The 24,493-nt window shown below is 49.9% G+C and overlaps 1 protein-coding gene across 1 annotated transcript in view; it reads left to right on the top strand.

Moving 5' to 3' along the window:
- The first annotated feature begins 290 nt into the window (after positions 1-290).
- LOC140733780 (glutathione hydrolase 1 proenzyme-like) overlaps positions 291-24,493 on the top strand; it is a 621,183-nt gene continuing 596,980 nt past the window's right edge. The window contains exon 1 of the mRNA XM_073057536.1: positions 291-419. The gene's annotated coding sequence lies outside the window, so the exon portion shown is untranslated. The remainder of the gene's footprint in view (positions 420-24,493) is intronic.

The following is a 24,493-nucleotide window of genomic DNA, read 5'->3' as shown; positions in this document are numbered from 1 at the left end:
GGAGTGGGGAATGGGAACAGGGTAAACCGCGGAGTTGTGAGTGGGACCGAGGTAAACTGAGGAGTGGGGAGTGGGACTGGGATAAATCTTGGAGTGGATAGTGGGAACAGGGTAAACCGCGGAGTGGGGAGTGGGAACAGCGTAAACCGCAGAGTATGGATCCTGCCATCCACTGCTCTACATGCAGTGGGTAGCTGTATCAGCAACACACACAATTTCCGGCTCAGCAACAACTGCAGCAGGGCGTTGGTTAAGTTCCATCCTGTTCACAATTTCCAGCAGTAATTCAAGGAACTGTTGCTTATTTTTCTCTGCTTGACTGCAGGTTGTTTATCATTCTCACGTCTGGTCAGGACATCGGGCTTGAACAGCCGTACTTTCATTTTCAGAGGGATAGCTGAGTGTTCTGGAAGTCTGAGGTGAGTAAGTCCACAATTGTGGTCCCACAGGTCTGTGTATTCATCAATATGTACTGTGTTGGCTTATGTATAATCAACAGGTACAGCCCTGGCCTGTGTATGAGACTAGTCTGTGCTCTATCAGCGAGGGTAGCTGTAACGGTTGGACAATGATCAATGATGTGTTGGCAGGAGTGCCTGTTCCTGTGTTGTACGAAGACTAGAGACAGATTACTCTGGATGGAACCTTGGGGAGGCTGTGCCACACCAGTGTAGATGATGTGCTTAGGACCGTAGATCCATCACCGTCGTGGCACAAGTTAACCACAACGTTCCCCTGCTCTCTGCAGTTTCAGTGAGTGAGGGGTGGCTATTATGAAATAAGGGCAATTGTTAGAGTGAACACAAGCAGGACTTTTCCCCGTCAAGTTGGGTGAGACTGGAACTAGGTTTAGAGTGAAAGGTGAAATATTTAAGGAGAATCTGAAATGAATTATGCCGCTCGGAGAGGGTGCGAATGTGGGACGAGTTCCTGGTGGAAGTGGTCGGTGCAGGTTCAATTGTAACACTGGATAGGATAGGATAGGATAGGATAGGGACATTGATGGGAGGGATATTGTCCAGGTGCCGGTACATGGGACTAGACAGAAGATGAAGCCAGCATGGACTAGATGGACTGAAGGGCCTGTTTCTGTGCTGTAGGGCTCTATGACTTTGTACTTTCTTCAGTCAGATTTGAGAGACAGGACCTTACCCACACAAAGCCAAACCGACTGGCCGTGCTTTTCCTGAATCAGGATCATCAGCATAGAATTTGTTGTGCTCATAACTCCTGCCCCTAAGAATCTTTTCCAGTAGTGTCTCTTCCACTGACAGAAGATTCAACACAGCCCTCCCTGATCTCATGTCTTCCCCTTGCTGATGCAAACTGATTGGATACAGAATTGGGTGGTGGTAGTAGATAGTTGGTCTTCAGATTGAGAGGGCATGTGACCAATGGATTCAGGGGACATAATTTCTAAAACTGGAGACTGGTGAAGATGGAATTGGCACACTGGCCTTCAGTTGGACACAGAGTACAGGAGCTGGCTGTACATCACTTTATAGCTGTACAAGACATGAGTGAGACCACATGTAGAGTATTATGTGCTGTTCTGCTTGTTCAGCTGTAGGGAAGATATCATTAAGCTCGAGAGGATGCAGATTCAGAAGGATTTTGCCGGGACTGAAGGGCTTCAGTTATGAGGGAAACTGGACAGACTGTGACTGTTTTCCCTCGAGGCAGAAGGGTGACTTTACAGAGGTATATAGAATCATAAGGTGCGTGTTCACAGACTTCTCAGGGTAGGGGAGTCTCACACTAGAGGGCACAGCTGTCCCGTGGGGCGTGCCTTATTCTGATTGTCCGGAGTCGCTTCCATCGTGACTGGTGAGTTCAGGAGCTGCTGCTTCTTTTCCCATTGGATAGTTGCCTGCTGTCCAGTTTCAAACATCCTGGGTATATAAAATTACACGTGGAAAGGGCTTACTCTCTTCCTCCTTTGTTTAAGGCAAGGATGTACATGACCATTAGGAAGGTATGCTCTGTAAACTTTCAACAGAGTATGCTTGTTGAATGTGTGTATGTCTGTTGAATATTCTGCTTTGTACTGTCTGTAACCCGGGGAACATGAATATTTGGCTGAATTTTTACTGTTTGTAAATAAATGATCAATAGACCTGTTCAAAGTCAGTGCATTTCCTGTCTCACTTGCCAAACCCCTGAACCTGATTCAACATTACATTTGGCACTGCGAGCAGGGTCTGGCTTTTTGAGCAGAAATGCATTTCTTTAAGAGGTTATTTAAAAGAGAGGACTCTCGGTATGAGAGATGGATAATAGTGCAGGCTTTGGAAGTCTCGCTAACTTGCTGACGGGTTACGGGATACCGGTGGATTGGTCAGACCGGTTAGATGTTGCTGGGGTTGAAATGGGACATCACATGGTTTCTATGCTTAAATGGTTGGGTTTTCCCAGGAGGAGCCTGCAGAATGTTTCCTGCCTGTTTGCAGCAATTGTAAGGTGTCAGTGTAAAATAATAGGGGGGCATCGGCCTGCAGCTTCTTCCTGGCAGGAGGGAGGTGGGGACGAGGCTCAGGAATGTGCAGGAGATGGTGTATTAGAGACAGCAGAGCTCAGATTCTCCACGAAGGAACTAGCAAGTTTAGGGAATAGGTAAAGCAAAAAAGGCTGGTGAGTCTTTGGCTGCGTGGTTATTGAGGTTATGGGATGTGGGGGTACTAGAGAGAGCCTATCTAACAGGGGTAGGGTCCTTAGGGAGCCCTTCATCCCAACACACGACCAATAATGCCCTGGGATCACTGCTTGCTTCCCCCGAGCATCATGCATAGCTATGGGTTCGAGTAATGGCCGCAGTTAAACTTGGGTCTGGCACTCTTACCGAATGGAATTTGAACCCCCAAGCGGACGGAGTGCAGCACAGTAGAGGAGGCTACTAAAGTTCTACACCAGTGAGCTCTTCTCACAGAAATATACCGCGAGAGTGGTAGCTCACCAGAGATTATTGAATTGACTTCTGGACTGGCAGGACTCGTGATTATTTTGGGATTTTCCCAATAAAAGGGGTAGTGCTGTCTTTGATACGATCAGCTGTTGATCATCCTGTAAGTACAGGATTCAATTATTACAAGGTTTAGAGATGTAGGAGAGGGTGCGTGTAGCCAGTTACTGAAGTCGGAAAAGGGGATGTGGAGTGGGGATCCTGCATGCCCAGTACAGAAATGATTTACCGTCGCTTAAAGCTGGGGTTCCGGGGGAGCTGGTAAATGGGGATCCTACGCCCACCCTCTGTGCAACGTGGAGGAAGTTCTGTATGGAAAAGCAGAAAAGGGAGGCTTTTGAGAGGGAAGGGTCATCGTTCAAGTCCTCTGCAAATAAGAATTCATTTTCCTCTGCAAGATTCCTCGTATTGCATTCAGGGTTGCTGCAAAGGATATCCGTTCATCAGCAGTGGGAACCGGAGGGTGGGGTGGTTAGTACATTCAAACCTCATTGTTGTAGGGAGAGGGTCGTTCGACTTGCATCCTGTTCCCTGTAAACAGTGTGAATGATTTGAATGTGGCCTTTAAGGGACTCTGTGAATGTGCTGAGTCCCACCCAGTTTTTCCTTTATCTCTTGTTCTCTGATAAGTGCTGTTTCTCTGTGAAAAATTAACCATCTCTGTTAAGTTTTTGCAGTCCCATAGAAAGTTTTAAAGAAGAGCACAGCCCAGCTTTGTGATCTGTGCTTTCTATTTTGCGTTCTAATCTGTTACTGTGTTTGTTTGGTTAATTGCTTTGTTTTTAAGCCTGTTTATTGTGTCTTGCTTCCCCAGTGGTTTTAGGGTTAACTCATTTTTCAGAGAGGGCATATGAGATTTGAGTTGAAATTTGTGCAACTTTATTCCAGATATGAGATGCCCCCATCTCAAAGGAAATTGATCATTCGGGGAGCAATTCTAGTGGCTGTTTTTGTGTTTTCCAAATATCCAGCGACTGATCAGGACCGAGTGCATCTGTATCTCCCTGCATTGCAGAATGGCAACATGGTGGGAAATCCTGTTGTACATTCCTGTGGATAAGCGCTTGAATTCTCACCCTTGACCAATGGGTCAGATTGATGAATTTGTAAGAAGACTCCTTGCTACGTCACAGAAGGGATGCCACTGATATTGATCCCTTTAACAAGAACAAGACTGGGGGGGGGAGTGATCTGGCTTCTCGGGCCTTGGCATTCATTTTGGGGGAGCTGGGAGGGGACAGTCTGTTCCCAGAGTATGCCTACTGCCTTAAGGGGCTTAAGCCCCTGTGGAGTGATTGCTTTAAGGGCTGGTATCTCCCTCGTACCCTTTGGAGAATTGGAATGCCCTGACTTTGTGATTTTGCCACCTGACCGAGTGTTGGTGTGTGGTAGGTTGAGTCAGGGCGGGTACAGGGTGCAAGGTCGATAGCAAGTAGGAGCAGGCGTGGTATCCTGGGACGGCAGTGTCTGTGCCAAAGGGTGTTGTGAAGCTGGGCACTTGTTGGCAGCTGAATGGCACTTACGGATATGCAGTATCCTAGCCTACCCATGGTTCCCACAGGGTGGCACGGTTGAAATGTGGTGCTGTATGAATGCCACCCCAGTGGGTTACTGGGTGAGCACCATGCCCATGCTGGTTGGCAAGAAGGCTGTTACACAGGAAGGAAGGACAGACTGTGCCAGGAAAGGATGCCTTGGACTATCTGTTCACAAGGAAGGTGCCACTTGTATGATTATTGGTTAAGGAGGCTGCACCTACATTCCTGACGGCTGGGGTAACATCTCTCATTCCTCAGGTCATTGCCCTTGCCCTTACCCTCTTGATTCTCCTTAATCTTGCCTCCCCAGAGCATCTCACAGAAGATCGGAGATTGCAACATGGTGCAAGCCCTTTAGCACACGATGTTGTGCCAAACCTCGTAGCCCTTTTTAATGTTCTGAATTTCCTTTTCCTTTCTGCTTCCTTGACATCTGTCAAGTCTTCGTCTCATTTCTCTTTCCAGGTGCTTTTTTTCCCTGACTGAACTTACACCATCTCTTGTCATCCAGGGCTGCTGGACCCAGCTCCCCTCACCATTTACACCAACGTACTGGTCATTAACTCTACTCAACTGGCCTTTCAATGACTTCACATCTCAGACGTGGATCCAGCACCAAGGAGTCTCAAACCTAAATCCTCTAATCACAGTCAGAATCAGAATCAGGTTTATTATCACCAGCATGTGAGGTGAAATTTGTTAACTTAGCAACAGCAGTTCAATGCAATATCTAAGATCAAAAGAGAAACAATCAATCAATTACTGTAATTGTGTGTGTTTATATATATATGATTAAAATAGTGCAAAAACATAAATAATATACATTTAAAAAGTGAGGTGGTGTTCATGGGCTCAATGTCCGTTTAGGAATTGAATGGCAGAGGGGAAGAAGCTGTTCCTGAATCGCTGAGTGTGTGCCTTTAGGTAACAATGAGAAGAGGGCATGTCCTGGGTGATGGGGGTCCTTGATAACTGATTCTGAGGCATCGTTCCTCAAAGATGTCTTGGATGCTGTGGAGGCTAGTACCCAAGATGGAGCTGACTAGTTTTATAACTTTCTGTAACTTCTTTCAGTCCTGTGCAGTAGCAATCCCTCCCCCCCATCCTCCATACCAGACGGAGATGCAGCCTGTCAAAATGCTCTCCACGGTACATCTCCAGAAGTTTTCAAGTGTTTAGGTGACAAACTATATCTCCTCAAACTCCTAATGAAATATAGTCGCTATCTTTCCTTCTTTATATCTGCATCGTCCTCAGAGATCTTGACACCCAGGCACTTGAAGCTGCTCACTCTCTCCACTTCTGATCCCTCTATGAGGATTGGTGTGTGTTCCTTCGTCTTACCCTTCCTGAAGTCCACAGTCAGCTCTTTGCTGACGTTGAGTGCCAGGTTGTTGCTGTGACACCACTCCTCTAGTTGGTACACTGGGTGGAGCTCCTGTACACCCTCTCATCTCCATCTGACATTCTACCAACAATGGCTGTATCACCTGCAAATTTATAGGTGGTACGTGAACAGTGCCTAGCCACCTAGTCATGTGTCTATAGAGAGTAGAGCAGTGGGCTAAGCACACTCCCCTGAGGTGTACCAGTGTCGACCGTCAGCAAGGAGGACATGCTGTCACCAATCTGCACAGTTTGTGGGCTACCAGTTAGGAAGTCGAGGATCCAATTGCAGAGGGAGGTGCAGAGGCCCAAGTTCTGTAGCTTATCGATCAGGACTGTGGAAATGATGGTGCTGAAGGCCAAGTTAACGAACAGCATTCTGACGTGCTTGTGCAGAGTCCAGGTGATCTAAGGCTGAAATAGGAAGCCGGAACTGGGAAGGTTAAATGGTTTAACACGTGGCTAAGGAGTTGGTGTAGGAGGAAGGGAGAAGATGTTTGCATCATTAAGCTCTCTTCCTGGGAAGGTGGTACCTGTACAGAAGGTACAGATTGGAGCTGATCTGGAGGGGGAACTAATATCCTAGTTGGAAGGTTTGTTAATGCTGCACAGTAGGGTTTTAGACTAGAGTTGCAGGGGGATGGGAACGAGAGTGCCAGAACAGTTTGTGGAGACAATTGTTGATAAGACCTCAGACAAAGTCAGGGATCGACACGTTGAGCATGGTGCGACCAGTGTCCTGAGCTGTGTATATTTCAATGCAAGAAGTATCGTAGGAAAGACAGATGAGCTCTGGGCGTGGATCAACACTTGGAATTCTAATATTTTAACCATTAGTGAGACTTGTTTGCAGGAAGGGCAGGACTGGCAGTTCAATATTCCGGGGTTCCGTTGTTTTAGACACAACAGAGCTGAAGGGATTAAAAGAGAAGGGGTGATGTTACAAGTCAGGGAAAATGTCACAGCAGTGGTCGGTCAGGACTAGAGAACTGGTCTAGTGAGGCTTTGAGTGGAACTGAGAAATAAGGAAGATCTAACCACATTGATAGGGCTGTATTACACACCACCCAATAGTCTGAGGGATTTAGAGCAACACGTTCGTAGAGAGATCGCAGACTGTTGCAAGAAACATAAGGTGGTTATAGTAGTAACTTTCCACATAATGACTGGGACTCCCATACTGTAAAAGGACTGGATGAGAGAGAGTTTGTCAAATGTGTTCAGGAAAGTTTGCTTCATCAGTACGTGGAAGTCCCAATGAGAGAGCGTGTGATAATGGATCTGCTGGTAGGGAATGAGACAGGGCAGGTGGCAGAAGTTTGTGTAGGAGAACAATTTGCATGTAGTGATCACAATGCCATGACTTTCAAAGTAAATATGCAAAAAGATTGATTAGGTCTGCAGGTTGAGATTCTAAATTGGAGGAAGGCCAATTTTGATGGTATCTGAAATGATCTGGCAAGTGTGGATTGGGACAGGCTGTTTCCTGGCAAAGGTGTATTTGATAAGTGGCAGGTCTTCAAATGTGAAATGTTGAGGGTGCAAACCTTGTATGTGCCTGTTGGAATAAAAGGTAAAAACAACGAGTGTGAGGAACCTTTGGTTTTCAAAAGACATTGAGACCTGGTTAAAAGATAAAAGGAGGTGTGTCGCAGGTAGGAACAACTGAGGTGCTTATCAAATACAAGAGAACACTTAAGAAATTGAGAGGCTAAGAGAAGGCATGAGGTTGCTCTAGCAGACAAGGTGAAGGATTTCTACAGATATGTTAAGACCATAAGACAGAAGCAGAATTGGCCATTTGGCCCATTGTCTGCTCCCTCATTGCATCATGGCTGATCCAATTTTCCTCTCAACCTCAGTCTCCTGCCTTCACCCCCCCCCCATATATGTCATGCCCTGACCAATCAAGAATCTATCAACCCCGCCTTAAATATACATAAAGACTTGGCCTCCACAGCTGCCTATGGTTAAGAATTCCACAGATTCACCACTCTCTGACAAAAGAAATTCCTCTACCCCTCCATTCTAAAAAGACTCCCTCCATTCTGAGGTGGCGTCCTCTGGTCTTAGACTCTCTCATCATAGGAAACGTCCTCTGCACATCCGCACTATCAAGCCCTTTCTCCATTCAATAATCGAGGTCATCCCTCATTCTAGTGAATACAGGCCTAGAGCCATCAGACTCTCTTCATATGACAAGCCATTCAATCCTGTTACCATTTTCATGAACCTCCTTTCAACCCTGTCCAGTTTCAGCACGTACTTTCTAAGATAATGGGCCCAAAGCTGCTCACAATACTCCAAGTGAAGGCGCGCCAGGGTTTTATAAAGTCCCCACATTACATCCTTGCTTTTATATCTAGTCATCTTCAATCAATGCCACCATCGCATTTGCCTTCCTCACCACAGATTCAACCTGTAATTTAATCTTTAGGGAATCCCACACAATGACTCCCAAGATTTTTGTATTTTCTCTCCATTTAGGTAATAGTCGACCCTTTCATTTCTTCCACCAAAGTTCATGAACAAACACCTCTTGACACTGTTTTCCATCTGTCCTTCTGAAGCCTCTCTACTTCCTCAAAACTACCTGGCCCTCCACCTATCTTCATATCATCTGCAACCTTTGCAACAAAGCCATCAATTCCATCATCCAAATCATTGATTTATAACACAAAAAGAATCGGTCCCAACACAGAATTGAATTGACTTTATTATTTACATCCTTCATATATTAAATGTCATGGCTAAATGTGCAATGTGCAATTTATAGTAATTTGTAATAAATAGTATGTATAATAGTCTATATAACAGAGAAATACAATTGTGTCAGTGTGAGTTAATCAGTCTGATGGCCTGGTGGAAGAAGCTGTCCTGGAGCCTGTTGGTCCTGGCTTTTATGCTGCGGTACCGTTTCCCGGATGGTAGCAAATGGAACAGTTTGTGGTTGGGGTGTATCCAGGAAGTTGTCTTAAATCAATGTGTAGACAGTCCAATGAGAGGAGGGGCTGTACTGGACCTGCTGTTGGGTATTGAGCCTGGTTGTAAAAGGGGGTGGGGGGGGAAGTTACAGGACTGATCGGGGACAATATCACAGCTGCACTCAGGGGAGACACAAGGAAGGGGTCAGACACTGAGTCCAGTTGGGTGGAACTCAGGAATGGGAAGGATGCAATCTCACCGATGGGACTGCACTACGTAACTGCAGTGAGGAGCAGCCATATGTCAGATGAAGGAAATGTGTAAAAAATAATAGGGCTGTTGTTATGGGGGATTTCATCTTCCCTAATATAAACTGGGACCTTCATGGTATAAGGGGTTTAGATGGGGCTGAATTTGTCAAATGTGTCCAGGGAGGTTTCTTAAATCAATATGTGGACTGTCCAATGAGAGGAGGGGCTGTATTGGACTTGATGTTGGGTAATGAGCCTGACCTTCTAATGTGAGGGAACAATAACCACAACTCCTGAACTTTCAGGATAGCTACAGATAAGGATAGGTGTGGTCCTTGCGGGGGAGTTTTAAATTGGAGTAGGGCAAACTACGAGGGCGTTAGGCAGGAACTGAGAAGCATTAATTGGGAAGAGCTTGTCTCTGGCAAGTTCAGGAAGGACAGGGATGGAAAGATAAGAGAACCTTGCACGTCTGGAGAGATGATGAATTTAGTCAAGAAGGAAAAGGAAAACTCTGTAAAGTTCTGGAAGTTCAGATTAAATGGAGCACATGAGGAGTTTAGAGAAGCCAGAACAGAACTAAAGAAGGGAATTAGGAAAGCCAGGAGTGGCCAAGAAAAGTCCTCGGCAAGTCGGATTAGAATCCCAAGAGATTCTAATCAAGAACAAGAGAATAACGAGGGAGAGGGTGGGACTACTCACGGATAAAAGGGCTGGGCGACATTTACTTGGATTCAGAGAATGTGAGTGAGGTACTTAATGAGAACCTTGTTTCAGTATTTACCAGGGAAAAGGATATGGAGGACCAGGAGATCAGTGCTGATGGTATAAATACATTTAGAGGTCAAGGAGGAGGAAGTGTTGGGCCTTCTATGGATTATTAGGGAGAATAAGCCCCCAGGGCCTGATGGGATTTACCCCAAGTTATTGAAGCGGGCAAGAGACAAGATTGCTGGGCCCTTGGTCAGTATCTTGGTGTCCTCTCTAGCCATAGTCGAGGTCCCAGAAGAGTGGTGAGTGGTTAAAGTTGTACCTCTATTTTAGAACGGGACAAGGAAAAATCCTGGGAATCGTAGACCTGTGAGTTTCATGTCAGTTGTAAGGAAATGGCTGAAGAAACATCTTAGGGAGAGAATATATGAGAATATATGAGCATTGATTCTAATATATTGATTCTAATCAAGAACAAGAGAGCGCGAGGAGGGTAGGGCAGTGGATGTAGCCGACATGTATTTTAAAAAGGCGTTTGACATGGGAGTCGAATCCAGAATGCATGGGGTTCTCAGAGAATTGGCCACTCGGATTCAGAACTGGCTTGCACATAAGAGGACGGAGGGCAGTGGTTGAAAGGTCTTGCAGTATTATGGGAGAGATACCAACCGGCTGGGAAATGATCCCTGGTGAATTACGGGAGAGATACCAACCGGCTGGGAAATGATCCCTGGAGAATTACGGGAGAGATATCAACCGGCTGGGAAATGATCCCTGGTGAATTACGGGAGAGATACCAACCGGCTGGGAAATGATCCCCGGAGAATTACGGGAGAGATATCAACCGGCTGGGAAATGATCCCCAGTGAATTACGGGAGAGATACCAACCGGCTGGGAAATGATCCCCGGTGAATTACGGGAGAGATACCAACCGGCTGGGAAACGATCCCTGGTGAATTACGGGAGAGATACCAACCGGCTGGGAAATGATCCCCGGTGAATTACAGGAGAGATACCAACCGGCTGGGAAATGATCCCCGGTGAATTACGGGAGAGATACCAACCGGCTGGGAAATGATCCCCGGTGAATTACGGGAGAGATACCAACCGGCTGGGAAATGATCCCCGGTGAATTACGGGAGAGATACCAACCGGCTGGGAAATGATCCCCTGTGAATTACGGGAGAGATACCAACCGGCTGGGAAATGATCCCCGGTGAATTACGGGAGAGATACCAACCGGCTGGGAAATGATCCCTGGTGAATTACGGGAGAGATACCAACCGGCTGGGAAATGATCCCCGGAGAATTACGGGAGAGATATCAACCGGCTGGGAAATGATCCCCAGTGAATTACGGGAGAGATACCAACCGGCTGGGAAATGATCCCCGGTGAATTACGGGAGAGATACCAACCGGCTGGGAAACGATCCCTGGTGAATTACGGGAGAGATACCAACCGGCTGGGAAATGATCCCCGGTGAATTACAGGAGAGATACCAACCGGCTGGGAAATGATCCCCGGTGAATTACGGGAGAGATACCAACCGGCTGGGAAATGATCCCCGGTGAATTACGGGAGAGATACCAACCGGCTGGGAAATGATCCCCGGTGAATTACGGGAGAGATACCAACCGGCTGGGAAATGATCCCCTGTGAATTACGGGAGAGATACCAACCGGCTGGCAAATGATCCCCGGTGAATTACGGGAGAGATACCAACCGGCTGGGAAATGATCCCTGGTGAATTACAGGAGAGATACCAACCGGCTGGGAAACGATCCCCTGTGAATTACAGGAGAGATACCAACCGGCTGGGAAATGATCCCCGGTGAATTACGGGAGAGATACCAACCGACTGGGAAATGATCCCCGGTGAATTACGGGAGAGATACAAACCGGCTGGGATATGATCCCCGGTGAATTACAGGAGAGATACCAACCGGCTGGGAAATGATCCCCGGTGAATTACGGGAGAGATACTAACCGGCTGGGAAACGATCCCCTGTGAATTACGGGAGAGATACAAACCGGCTGGGATATGATCCCCGGTGTATTACGGGAGAGATACCAACCGGCTGGGAAACGATCCCTGGTGAATTACGGGAGAGATACCAACCGGCTGGGAAATGATCCCCGGTGAATTACAGGAGAGATACCAACCGGCTGGGAAATGATCCCCGGTGAATTACGGGAGAGATACCAACCGGCTGGGAAATGATCCCCGGTGAATTACGGGAGAGATACCAACCGGCTGGGAAATGATCCCCGGTGAATTACGGGAGAGATACCAACCGGCTGGGAAATGATCCCCTGTGAATTACGGGAGAGATACCAACCGGCTGGGAAATGATCCCCGGTGAATTACGGGAGAGATACCAACCGGCTGGGAAATGATCCCTGGTGAATTACGGGAGAGATACCAACCGGCTGGGAAATGATCCCCGGAGAATTACGGGAGAGATATCAACCGGCTGGGAAATGATCCCCAGTGAATTACGGGAGAGATACCAACCGGCTGGGAAATGATCCCCGGTGAATTACGGGAGAGATACCAACCGGCTGGGAAACGATCCCTGGTGAATTACGGGAGAGATACCAACCGGCTGGGAAATGATCCCCGGTGAATTACAGGAGAGATACCAACCGGCTGGGAAATGATCCCCGGTGAATTACGGGAGAGATACCAACCGGCTGGGAAATGATCCCCGGTGAATTACGGGAGAGATACCAACCGGCTGGGAAATGATCCCCGGTGAATTACGGGAGAGATACCAACCGGCTGGGAAATGATCCCCTGTGAATTACGGGAGAGATACCAACCGGCTGGGAAATGATCCCCGGTGAATTACGGGAGAGATACCAACCGGCTGGGAAATGATCCCTGGTGAATTACAGGAGAGATACCAACCGGCTGGGAAACGATCCCCTGTGAATTACAGGAGAGATACCAACCGGCTGGGAAATGATCCCCGGTGAATTACGGGAGAGATACCAACCGACTGGGAAATGATCCCCGGTGAATTACGGGAGAGATACAAACCGGCTGGGATATGATCCCCGGTGAATTACAGGAGAGATACCAACCGGCTGGGAAATGATCCCCGGTGAATTACGGGAGAGATACTAACCGGCTGGGAAACGATCCCCTGTGAATTACGGGAGAGATACAAACCGGCTGGGATATGATCCCCGGTGTATTACGGGAGAGATACCAACCGGCTGGGAAATGATCCCCGGTGAATTACGGGAGAGATACCAACCGGCTGTGAAATGATCCCCGGTGTATTACGGGAGAGATACCAACCGGCTGGGAAATGATCCCCGGTGAATTACGGGAGAGATACCAACCGGCTGGGAAATGATCCCCGGTGAATTACAGGAGAGATACCAACCGGCTGGGAAATGATCCCCGGTGAATTACGGGAGAGATACCAACCGGCTGGGAAATTATCCCCAGTGAATTACGGGAGAGATACGAACCGGCTGGGAAATGATCCCCAGTGAATTACGGGAGAGATACCAACCGGCTGGGAAATGATCCCCGGTGAATTACGGGAGAGATACCAACCGGCTGGGAAATGATCCCCGGTGAATTACGGGAGAGATACCAACCGGCTGGGAAATGATCCCCGGTGAATTACGGGAGAGATACAAACCGGCTGGGAAATGATCCCCGGTGAATTACGGGAGAGATACCAACCGGCTGGGAAATGATCCCCGGTGAATTACAGGAGAGATACAAACCGGCTGGGAAATGATCCCCGGTGAACTACAGGAGAGATACCAACCGGCTGGGAAATGATCCCCGGTGAATTACGGGAGAGATACAAACCGGCTGGGAAATGATCCCCGGTGAATTACCGGAGAGATACCAACCGGCTGGGAAATGATCCCCGGTGAATTACAGGAGAGATACCAACCGGCTGGGAAATGATCCCCGGTGAATTACAGGAGAGATACCAACCGGCTGGGAAATGATCCCAGGTGAATTACGGGAGAGATACCAACCGGCTGGGAAATGATCCCCGGTGAATTACGGGAGAGATACCAACCGGCTGGGAAATGATCCCCGGTGAATTACGGGAGAGATACCAACCAGCTGGGAAATGATCCCCGGTGAATTACGGGAGAGATAGCAACCGGCTGGGAAATGATCCCCGGTGAATTACGGGAGAGATACTAACCGGCTGGGAAACGATCCCCGGTGAATTACGGGAGAGATACCAACCGGCTGGGAAATGATCCCCGTTGAATTACCGGAGAGATACAAACCGGCTGGGAAATGATCCCCGGTGAATTATGGGAGAGATACCAACCGGCTGGGAAACGATCCCCTGTGAATTACGGGAGAGATACAAACCGGCTGGGATATGATCCCCGGTGTATTACGGGAGAGATACCAACCGGCTGGGAAATGATCCCCGGTGAATTACAGGAGAGATACCAACCGACTGGGAAATGATCCCCGGTGAATTACAGGAGAGATACCAACCGGCTGGGAAATGATCCCCGGTGAATTACGGGAGAGATATCAACCGGCTGGGAAACGATCCCCGGTAAATTACAGGAGAGATACCAACCGGCTGGGAAATGATCCCCAGTGAATTACGGGAGAGATACCAACCGGCTGGGAAATGATCCCCGGTGAATTACGGGAGAGATACCAACCGGCTGGGAAATGATCCCCGGTGAATTACGGGAGAGATACCAACCGGCTGGGAAATGATCCCCGGTGAATTACAGGAGAGATACCAACCGGCTGGGAAATGATCCCCGGTGAATTACGGGAGAGATACCAACCGGCTGGGAAATGATCCCCGGTGAATTACGGGAGAGATACCAACCGGCTGGGAAATGATCCCCGGAGAATTACGGGAGAGATACCAACCGGCTGGGAAATGATCCCCGGTGAATTACGGGAGAGATACCAACCGGCTGGGAAATGATCCCCGGTGAATTACGGGAGAGATACCAACCGACTGGGAAATGATCCCTGGTTAATTACGGGAGAGATACCAACCGGCTCGGAAACGATCCCCGGTGAATTACGGGAGAGATACCAACCGGCTGGGAAATGATCACCGGTGAATTACGGGAGAGATACCAACCGGCTGGGAAATGATCCCCAGTGAATTACGGGAGAGATACCAACCGGCTGGGAAATGATCCCCGGTGAATTACGGGAGAGATACTAACCGGCTGGGACATGATCCCCGGTGAATTACAGGAGAGATACCAACCGGCTGGGAAATGATCCCCGGTGAATTACAGGAGAGATACCAACCGGCTGGGAAATGATCCCCGGTGAATTACAGGAGAGATACCAACCGGCTGGGAAATGATCCCCGGTGAATTACAGGAGAGATACCAACCGGCTGGGAAATGATCCCCGGTGAATTACGGGAGAGATACCAACCGGCTGGGAAATGATCCCCGGTGAATTACGGGAGAGATACTAAACGGCTGGGACATGATCCCCGGTGAATTACAGGAGAGATACCAACCGGCTGTGAAATGATCCCCGGTGAATTACAGGAGAGATACCAACCGGCTGGGAAATGATCCCCGGTGAATTACGGGAGAGATACCAACCGGCTGGGAAATGATCCCCGGTGAATTACGGGAGAGATACCAACCGGCTGGGAAATGATCCCCGGTGAATTACAGGAGAGATACCAACCGGCTGGGAAATGATCCCCGGTGAATTACGGGAGAGATACTATCCGGCTGGGACATGATCCCCGGTGAATTACAGGAGAGATACCAACCGGCTGGGAAATGATCCCCGGTGAATTACGGGAGAGATACAAACCGGCTGGGAAATGATCCCTGGTGAATTACAGGAGAGATACCAACCGGCTGGGAAATGATCCCCGGTGAATTACAGGAGAGATACCAACCGGCTGGGAAATGATCCCCGGTGAATTACGGGAGAGATACCAACCGGCTGGGAAATAATCCCCGGTGAATTACGGGAGAGATACAAACCGGCTGGGAAATGATCCCCGGTGAATTACGGGAGAGATACCAACCGGCTATTAAATGATCCCCGGTGAATTACGGGAGAGATACAAACCGGCTGGGAAATGATCCCCGGTGAATTACGGGAGAGATACCAACCGGCTGGGAAATGATCCCTGGTGAATTACGGGAGAGATACCAACCGGCTGGGAAATGATCCCCGGTGAATTACAGGAGAGATACAAACCGGCTGGGAAATGATCCCTGGTGATTTACAGGAGAGATACCAACCGGCTGGGAAATGATCCCTGGTGAATTACAGGAGAGATACCAACCGGCTGGGAAACGATGCCCGGTGAATTATGGGAGAGATACAAACCGGCTGGGAAATGATCCCCGGTGAATTACAGCAGAGATACTAACCGGCTGGGACATGATCCCCGGTGAATTACGGGAGAGATACGAACCGGCTGGGAAATGATCCCCGGTGAATTACGGGAGAGATACCAACTGGCTGGGAAATGATCCCCGGTGAATTACGGGAGAGATACCAACCAGCTGGGAAATGATCCCCAGTGAATTACGGGAGAGATACGAACCGGCTGGGAAATGATCCCCGGTGAATTTCGGGAGAGATACCAACCGGCTGGGAAATGATCCCCGGTGAATTACGGGAGAGATACGAACCGGCTGGGAAATGATCCCCGGTGAATTATGGGAGAGATACCAACCGGCTGGGAAATGATCCCCGGTGCATCACGGGAGAGATACCAACCGGCTGGGAAATGATCCCCGGTGAATTACAGGAGAGATACCAACCGGCTGGGAAATGATCCCCGGTGAATTACGGGAGAGATACCAACCGGCTGGGAAATGATCCCCGGTGTATTACGGGAGAGATACCAACCGGCTGGGAAATGATCCCCGGTGAATTACGGGAGAGATACCAACCGGCTGGGAAATGATCCCCGGTGAATTACGGGAGAGATACCAACCGGCTGGGAAATGATTGCCGGTGAATTACGGGAGAGATACCAACCGACTGGGAAATGATCACCGGTGAATTACGGGAGAGATACTAACCGGCTGGGAAACGATCCCCGGTGAATTACGGGAGAGATACCAACCGGCTGGGAAATGATCCCCGGTGAATTACCGGAGAGATACAAACCGGCTGGGAAATGATCCCCGGTGAATTATGGGAGAGATACCAACCGGCTGGGAAACGATCCCCTGTGAATTACGGGAGAGATACAAACCGGCTGGGATATGATCCCCGGTGAATTACAGGAGAGATACCAACCGACTGGGAAATGATCCCCGGTGAATTACAGGAGAGATACCAACCGGCTGGGAAATGATCCCCGGTGAATTACAGGAGAGATACCAACCGGCTGGGAAATGATCCCCAGTGAATTACGGGAGAGATACCAACCGGCTGGGAAATGATCCCCGGTGAATTACGGGAGAGATACCAACCGGCTGGGAAATGATCCCCGGTGAATTACGGGAGAGATACCAACCGGCTGGGAAATGATCCCCGGTGAATTACAGGAGAGATACCAACCGGCTGGGAAATGATCCCCGGTGAATTACGGGAGAGATACCAACCGGCTGGGAAATGATCCCCGGTGAATTACGGGAGAGATACCAACCGGCTGGGAAATGATCCCCGGAGAATTACGGGAGAGATACCAACCGGCTGGGAAATGATCCCCGGTGAATTACCGGAGAGATACCAACCGGCTGGGAAATGATCCCCGGTGAATTACGGGAGAGATACCAACCGACTGGGAAATGATCCCTGGTTAATTACGGGAGAGATACCAACCGGCTGGGAAACGATCCCCGGTGAATTACGGGAGAGATACCAACCGGCTGGGAAATGATCCCCGGTGAATTACGGGAGAGATACCAACCGGCTGGGAAATGATCCCCGGTGAATTACGGGAGAGATACTAACCGGCTGGGACATGATCCCCGGTGAATTACAGGAGAGATACCAACCGGCTGGGAAATGATCCCCGGTGAATTACAAGAGAGATACCAACCGGCTGGGAAATAATCCCCGGTGAATTACAGGAGAGATACCAACCGGCTGGGAAATGATCCCCGGTGAATTACAGGAGAGATACCAACCGGCTGGGAAATGATCCCCGGTGAATTACGGGAGAGATACCAACCGGCTGGGAAATGATCCCCGGTGAATTACGGGAGAGATACCAACCGGCTGGGAAATGATCCCCGGTGAATTACGGGAGAGATACTAATCGGCTGGGACATGATCCCCGGTGAATTACAGGAGAAATACCAACCGGCTGTGAAATGATCCCCGGTGAATTACAGGAGAGATACCAACCGGCTGGGAAATGATCCCCGGTGAATTACGGGAGAGATATCAACCGGCTGGGAAATGATCCCCGGTGAATTACAGGAGAGATACCAACCGGCTGGGAAATGATCCCCGGTGAATTACAGGAGAGATACCAACCGGCTGGGAAATGATCCCCGGTGAATTACGGGAGAGATACTATCCGGCTGGGACATGATCCCCGGTGAATTACAGGAGAGATACCAACCGGCTGGGAAATGATCCCCGGTGAATTACGGGAGAGATACAAACCGGCTGGGAAATGATCCCCGGTGAATTACAGGAGAGATACCAACCGGCTGGGAAATGATCCCCGGTGAATTACGGGAGAGATACCAACCGGCTGGGAAATGATCCCCGGTGAATTACGGGAGAGATACAAACCGGCTGGGAAATGATCCCTGGTGAATTACAGCAGAGATACCAACCGGCTGGGAAATGATCCCTGGTGAATTACAGGAGAGATACCAACCGGCTGGGAAATGATCCCCGGTGAATTACGGGAGAGATACCAACCGGCTGGGAAATGATCCCCGGTGAATTACGGGAGAGATACCAACCGGCTGGGAAATGATCCCCGGTGAATTACGGGAGAGATAACAACCGGCTGGGAAATGATCCCTGGTGAATTACGGGAGAGATACCAACCGGCTGGGAAATGATCCCCGGTGAATTACAGGAGAGATACAAACCGGCTGGGAAATGATCCCTGGTGAATTACAGGAGAGATACCAACCGGCTGGGAAACGATGCCCGGTGAATTATGGGAGAGATACCAACCGGCTGGGAAATGATCCCCGGTGAATTACGGGAGAGATACCAACCGGCTGGGAAATGATCCCCAGTGAATTACGGGAGAGATACCAACCGGCTGGGAAATGATCCCCGGTGAATTACGGGAGAGATACTAACCGGCTGGGACATGATCCCCGGTGAATTACAGGAGAGATACCAACCGGCTGGGAAATGATCCCCGGTGAATTACAGGAGAGATACCAACCGGCTGGGAAATGATCCCCGGTGAATTACAGGAGAGATACCAACCGGCTGGGAAATGATCCCCGGTGAATTACAGGAGAGATACCAACCGGCTGGGAAATGATCCCCGGTGAATTACGGGAGAGATACCAACCGGCTGGGAAATGATCCCCGGTGAATTACGGGAGAGATACCAACCGGCTGGGAAATGATCCCCGGTGAATTACGGGAGAGATACTAATCGGCTGGGACATGATCCCCGGTGAATTACAGGAGAGATACCAACCGGCTGTGAAATGATCCCCGGTGAATTACAGGAGAGATACCAACCGGCTGGGAAATGATCCCCGGTGAATTACGGGAGAGATATCAACCGGCTGGGAAATGATCCCCGGTGAATTACAGGAGAGATACCAACCGGCTGGGAAATGATCCCCGGTGAATTACAGGAGAGATACCAACCGGCTGGGAAATGATCCCCGGTGAATTACGGGAGAGATACTATCCGGCTGGGACATGATCCCCGGTGAATTACAGGAGAGATACCAACCGGCTGGGAAATGATCCCCGGTGAATTACGGGAGAGATACAAACCGGCTGGGAAATGATCCCCGGTGAATTACAGGAGAGATACCAACCGGCTGGGAAATGATCCCCGGTGAATTACAGGAGAGATACCAACCGGCTGGGAAATGATCCCCGGTGAATTACGGGAGAGATACCAACCGGCTGGGAAATGATCCCCGGTGAATTACGGGAGAGATACCAACCGGCTGGGAAATGATCCCCGGTGAATTACGGGAGAGATACCAACCGGCTGGGAAATGATCCCCGGTGAATTACGGGAGAGATAACAACCGGCTGGGAAATGATCCCTGGTGAATTACGGGAGAGATACCAACCTGCTGGGAAATGATCCCCGGTGAATTACAGGAGAGATACAAACCGGCTGGGAAATGATCCCTGGTGAATTACAGGAGAGATACCAACCGGCTGGGAAACGATGCCCGGTGAATTATGGGAGAGATACAAACCGGCTGGGAAATGATCCCCGGTGAATTACAGGAGAGATACTAACCGGCTGGGACATGATCCCCGGTGAATTACAGGAGAGATACTAACCGGCTGGGAAATGATCCCCGGTGAATTACGGGAGAGATACCAACCGGCTGGGAAACGATCCCCGGTGAATTACAGGAGAGATACCAACCGGCTGGGAAATGATCCCCGGTGAATTACAGGAGAGATACGAACCGGCTGGGAAATGATCCCTGGTGAATTACAGGAGAGATACCAACCGGCTGGGAAATGATCCCCGGTGAATTACAGGAGAGATACCAACTGGCTGGGAAATGATCCCTGGTGAATTACAGGAGAGATACCAACCGGCTGGGAAATGATCCCCGGTGAATTACAGGAGAGATACGAACCGGCTGGGAAACGATCCCCGGTGAATTACAGGAGAGATACCAACCGGCTGGGAAATGATCCCCGGTGAATTACGGGAGAGATACCAACCGGCTGGGAAACGATCCCCGGTGAATTACAGGAGAGATACCAACCGGCTGGGAAACGATCCCCGGTGAATTACGGGAGAGATACCAACCGGCTGGGAAATGATCCCCGGTGAATTACGGGAGAGATACCAACCGGCTGGGAAACGATCCCCGGTGAATTACGGGAGAGATACCAACCGGCTGGGAAACGATCCCCGGTGAATTACCGGAGAGATACCAACCGGCTGGGAAATGATCCCCGGTGAATTACGGGAGAGATACAAACCGGCTGGGAAATGATCCCCGGTGAATTACGGGAGAGATACGAACCGGCTGGGAAATGATCCCTGGTGAATTACAGGAGAGATACCAACCGGCTGGGAAATGATCCCCGGTGAATTACAGGAGAGATACCAACTGGCTGGGAAATGATCCCTGGTGAATTACAGGAGAGATACCAACCGGCTGGGAAATGATCCCCGGTGAATTACAGGAGAGATACCAACCGGCTGGGAAACGATCCCCGGTGAATTACAGGAGAATACCAACCGGCTGGGAAATGATCCCCGGTGAATTACGGGAGAGATACCAACCGGCTGGGAAACGATCCCCGGTGAATTACAGGAGAGATACCAACCGGCTGGGAAACGATCCCCGGTGAATTACGGGAGAGATACCAACCGGCTGGGAAATGATCCCCGGTGAATTACGGGAGAGATACCAACCGGCTGGGAAACGATCCCCGGTGAATTACGGGAGAGATACCAACCGGCTGGGAAATGATCCCCGGTGAATTACAGGAGAGATACCAACCGGCTGGGAAATGATCCCCGGTGAATTACGGGAGAGATACCAACCGACTGGGAAATGATCCCCGGTGAATTACGGGAGAGATACCAACCGACTGGGAAATGATCCCCGGTGAATTACAGGAGAGATACAAACCGGCTGGGAAATGATCCCCGGTGAATTACTGGAGAGATACCAACCGGCTGGGAAATGATCCCCGGTGAATTACGGGAGAGATACCAACCTGCTGGGAAACGATCCCCGGTGAATTACAGGAGAGATACCAACCGGCTGGGAAATGATCCCTGGTGAATTACAGGAGAGATACGAACCGGCTGGGAAATGATCCCTGGTGAATTACAGGAGAGATACCAACCGGCTGGGAAATGATCCCCGGTGAATTACAGGAGAGATACCAACTGGCTGGGAAATGATCCCTGGTGAATTACAGGAGAGATACCAACCGGCAGGGAAATGATCCCCGGTGAATTACAGGAGAGATACCAACCGGCTGGGAAACGATCCCCGGTGAATTACAGGAGAGATACCAACCGGCTGGGAAATGATCCCCGGTGAATTACGGGAGCGATACCAACCGGCTGGGAAACGATCCCCGGTGAATTACAGGAGAGATACCAACCGGCTGGGAAACGATCCCCGGTGAATTACGGGAGCGATACCAACCGGCTGGGAAACGATCCCCGGTGAATTACAGGAGAGATACCAACCGGCTGGGAAACGATCCCCGGTGAATTACGGGAGAGATACCAACCGGCTGGGAAATGATCCCCGGTGAATTACGGGAGAGATACCAACCGGCTGGGAAACGATCCCCGGTGAATTACGGGAGAGATACCAACCGGCTGGGAAATGATCCCCGGTGAATTACGGGAGAGATACCAACCGGCTGGGAAATGATCCCCGGTGAATTACGGGAGAGATACCAACCGACTGGGAAATGATCCCCGGTGAATTACGGGAGAGATACCAACCGACTGGGAAATGATCCCCGGTCAATTACAGGAGAGATACCAACCGGCTGGGAAATGATCCCCGGTGAATTACAGGAGAGATACCAACCGGCTGGGAAATGATCCCCGGTGAATTACGGGAGAGATACCAACCGGCTGGGAAATGATCCCCGGTGAATTACAGGAGAGATACCAACCGGCTGGGAAATGATCCCCGGTGAATTACAGGAGAGATACCAACCGGCTGGGAAATGATCCCCAGTGAATTACGGGAGAGATACCAACCGTCCTGGAAATGATCCCCGGTGAATTACGGGAGAGATACCAACCGGCTGGGAAATGATCCCCGGTGAATTACGGGAGAGATACCAACCGGCTGGGAAATGATCCCCGGTGAATTACAGGAGAGATACCAACCGGCTGGGAAATGATCCCCGGTGAATTACGGGAGAGATACCAACCGGCTGGGAAATGATCCCCGGAGAATTACGGGAGAGATACCAACCGGCTGGGAAATGATCCCTGGTGAATTACGGGAGAGATACCAACCGACTGGGAAATGATCCCCGGTGAATTACGGGAGAGATACCAACCGACTGGGAAATGATCCCCGGTGAATTACAGGAGAGATACAAACCGGCTGGGAAATGATCCCCGGTGAATTACGGGAGAGATACCAACCGGCTGGGAAATGATCCCCGGTGAATTACGGGAGAGATACCAACCGACTGGGAAATGATCCCCGGTGAATTACGGGAGAGATACCAACCGACTGGGAAATGATCCCCGGTGAATTACAGGAGAGATACAAACCGGCTGGGAAATGATCCCCGGTGAATTACGGGAGAGATACCAACCGGCTGGGAAATGATCCCCGGTGAATTACAGGAGAGATACCAACCGGCTGGGAAATGATCCCTGGTGAATTACAGGAGAGATACCAACCGGCTGGGAAATGATCTCCGGTGAATTACGGGAGAGATACCAACCGGCTGGGAAATGATCCCCGGTGAATTACGGGAGAGATACCATCCGGCTGGGAAATGATCCCCGGTGAATTACGGGAGAGATACCAACCGGCTGGGAAATTATCCCCGGTGAATTACAGGAGAGATACCAACCGGCTGGGAAATGATCCCCGGTGAATTACGGGAGAGATACCATCCGGCTGGGAAATGATCCCCGGTGAATTACGGGAGAGATACCAACCGGCTGGGAAATGATCCCCGGTGAATTACGGGAGAGATATCAACCGGCTGGGAAACGATCCCCGGTAAATTACAGGAGAGATACCAACCGGCTGGGAAATGATCTCCGGTGAATTACAGGAGAGATACCAACCGGCTGGGAAATGATCCCCGGTGAATTACGGGAGAGATACCAACCGGCTGGGAAATGATCCCCGGAGAATTACGGGAGAGATACCAACCGGCTGGGAAATGATCCCCGGTGAATTACAGGAGAGATACCAACCGGCTGGGAAATGATCCCCGGTGAATTACGGGAGAGATACCAACCGACTGGGAAATGATCCCTGGTTAATTACGGGAGAGATACCAACCGGCTGGGAAACGATCCCCGGTGAATTACGGGAGAGATACCAACCGGCTGGGAAATGATCCCCGGTGAATTACGGGAGAGATACTAATCGGCTGGGACATGATCCCCGGTGAATTACAGGAGAGATACCAACCGGCTGTGAAATGATCCCCGGTGAATTACAGGAGAGATACCAACCGGCTGGGAAATGATCCCCGGTGAATTACGGGAGAGATACCAACCGGCTGGGAAATGATCCCCGGTGAATTACAGGAGAGATACCAACCGGCTGGGAAATGATCCCCGGTGAATTACAGGAGAGATACCAACCGGCTGGGAAATGATCCCCGGTGAATTACGGGAGAGATACTATCCGGCTGGGACATGATCCCCGGTGAATTACAGGAGAGATACCAACCGGCTGGGAAATGATCCCCGGTGAATTACGGGAGAGATACAAACCGGCTGGGAAATGATCCCCGGTGAATTACAGGAGAGATACCAACCGGCTGGGAAATGATCCCCGGTGAATTACAGGAGAGATACCAACCGGCTGGGAAATGATCCCCGGTGAATTACGGGAGAGATACAAACCGGCTGGGAAATTATCCCC

This window comes from Hemitrygon akajei, chromosome 9 (genome assembly GCF_048418815.1).
Source record: "Hemitrygon akajei chromosome 9, sHemAka1.3, whole genome shotgun sequence".
Taxonomy (NCBI): domain Eukaryota; kingdom Metazoa; phylum Chordata; class Chondrichthyes; order Myliobatiformes; family Dasyatidae; genus Hemitrygon; species Hemitrygon akajei.
Note: the sequence above shows the minus strand (reverse complement) of the source record. Positions and strands in the feature narration are given on the sequence as shown.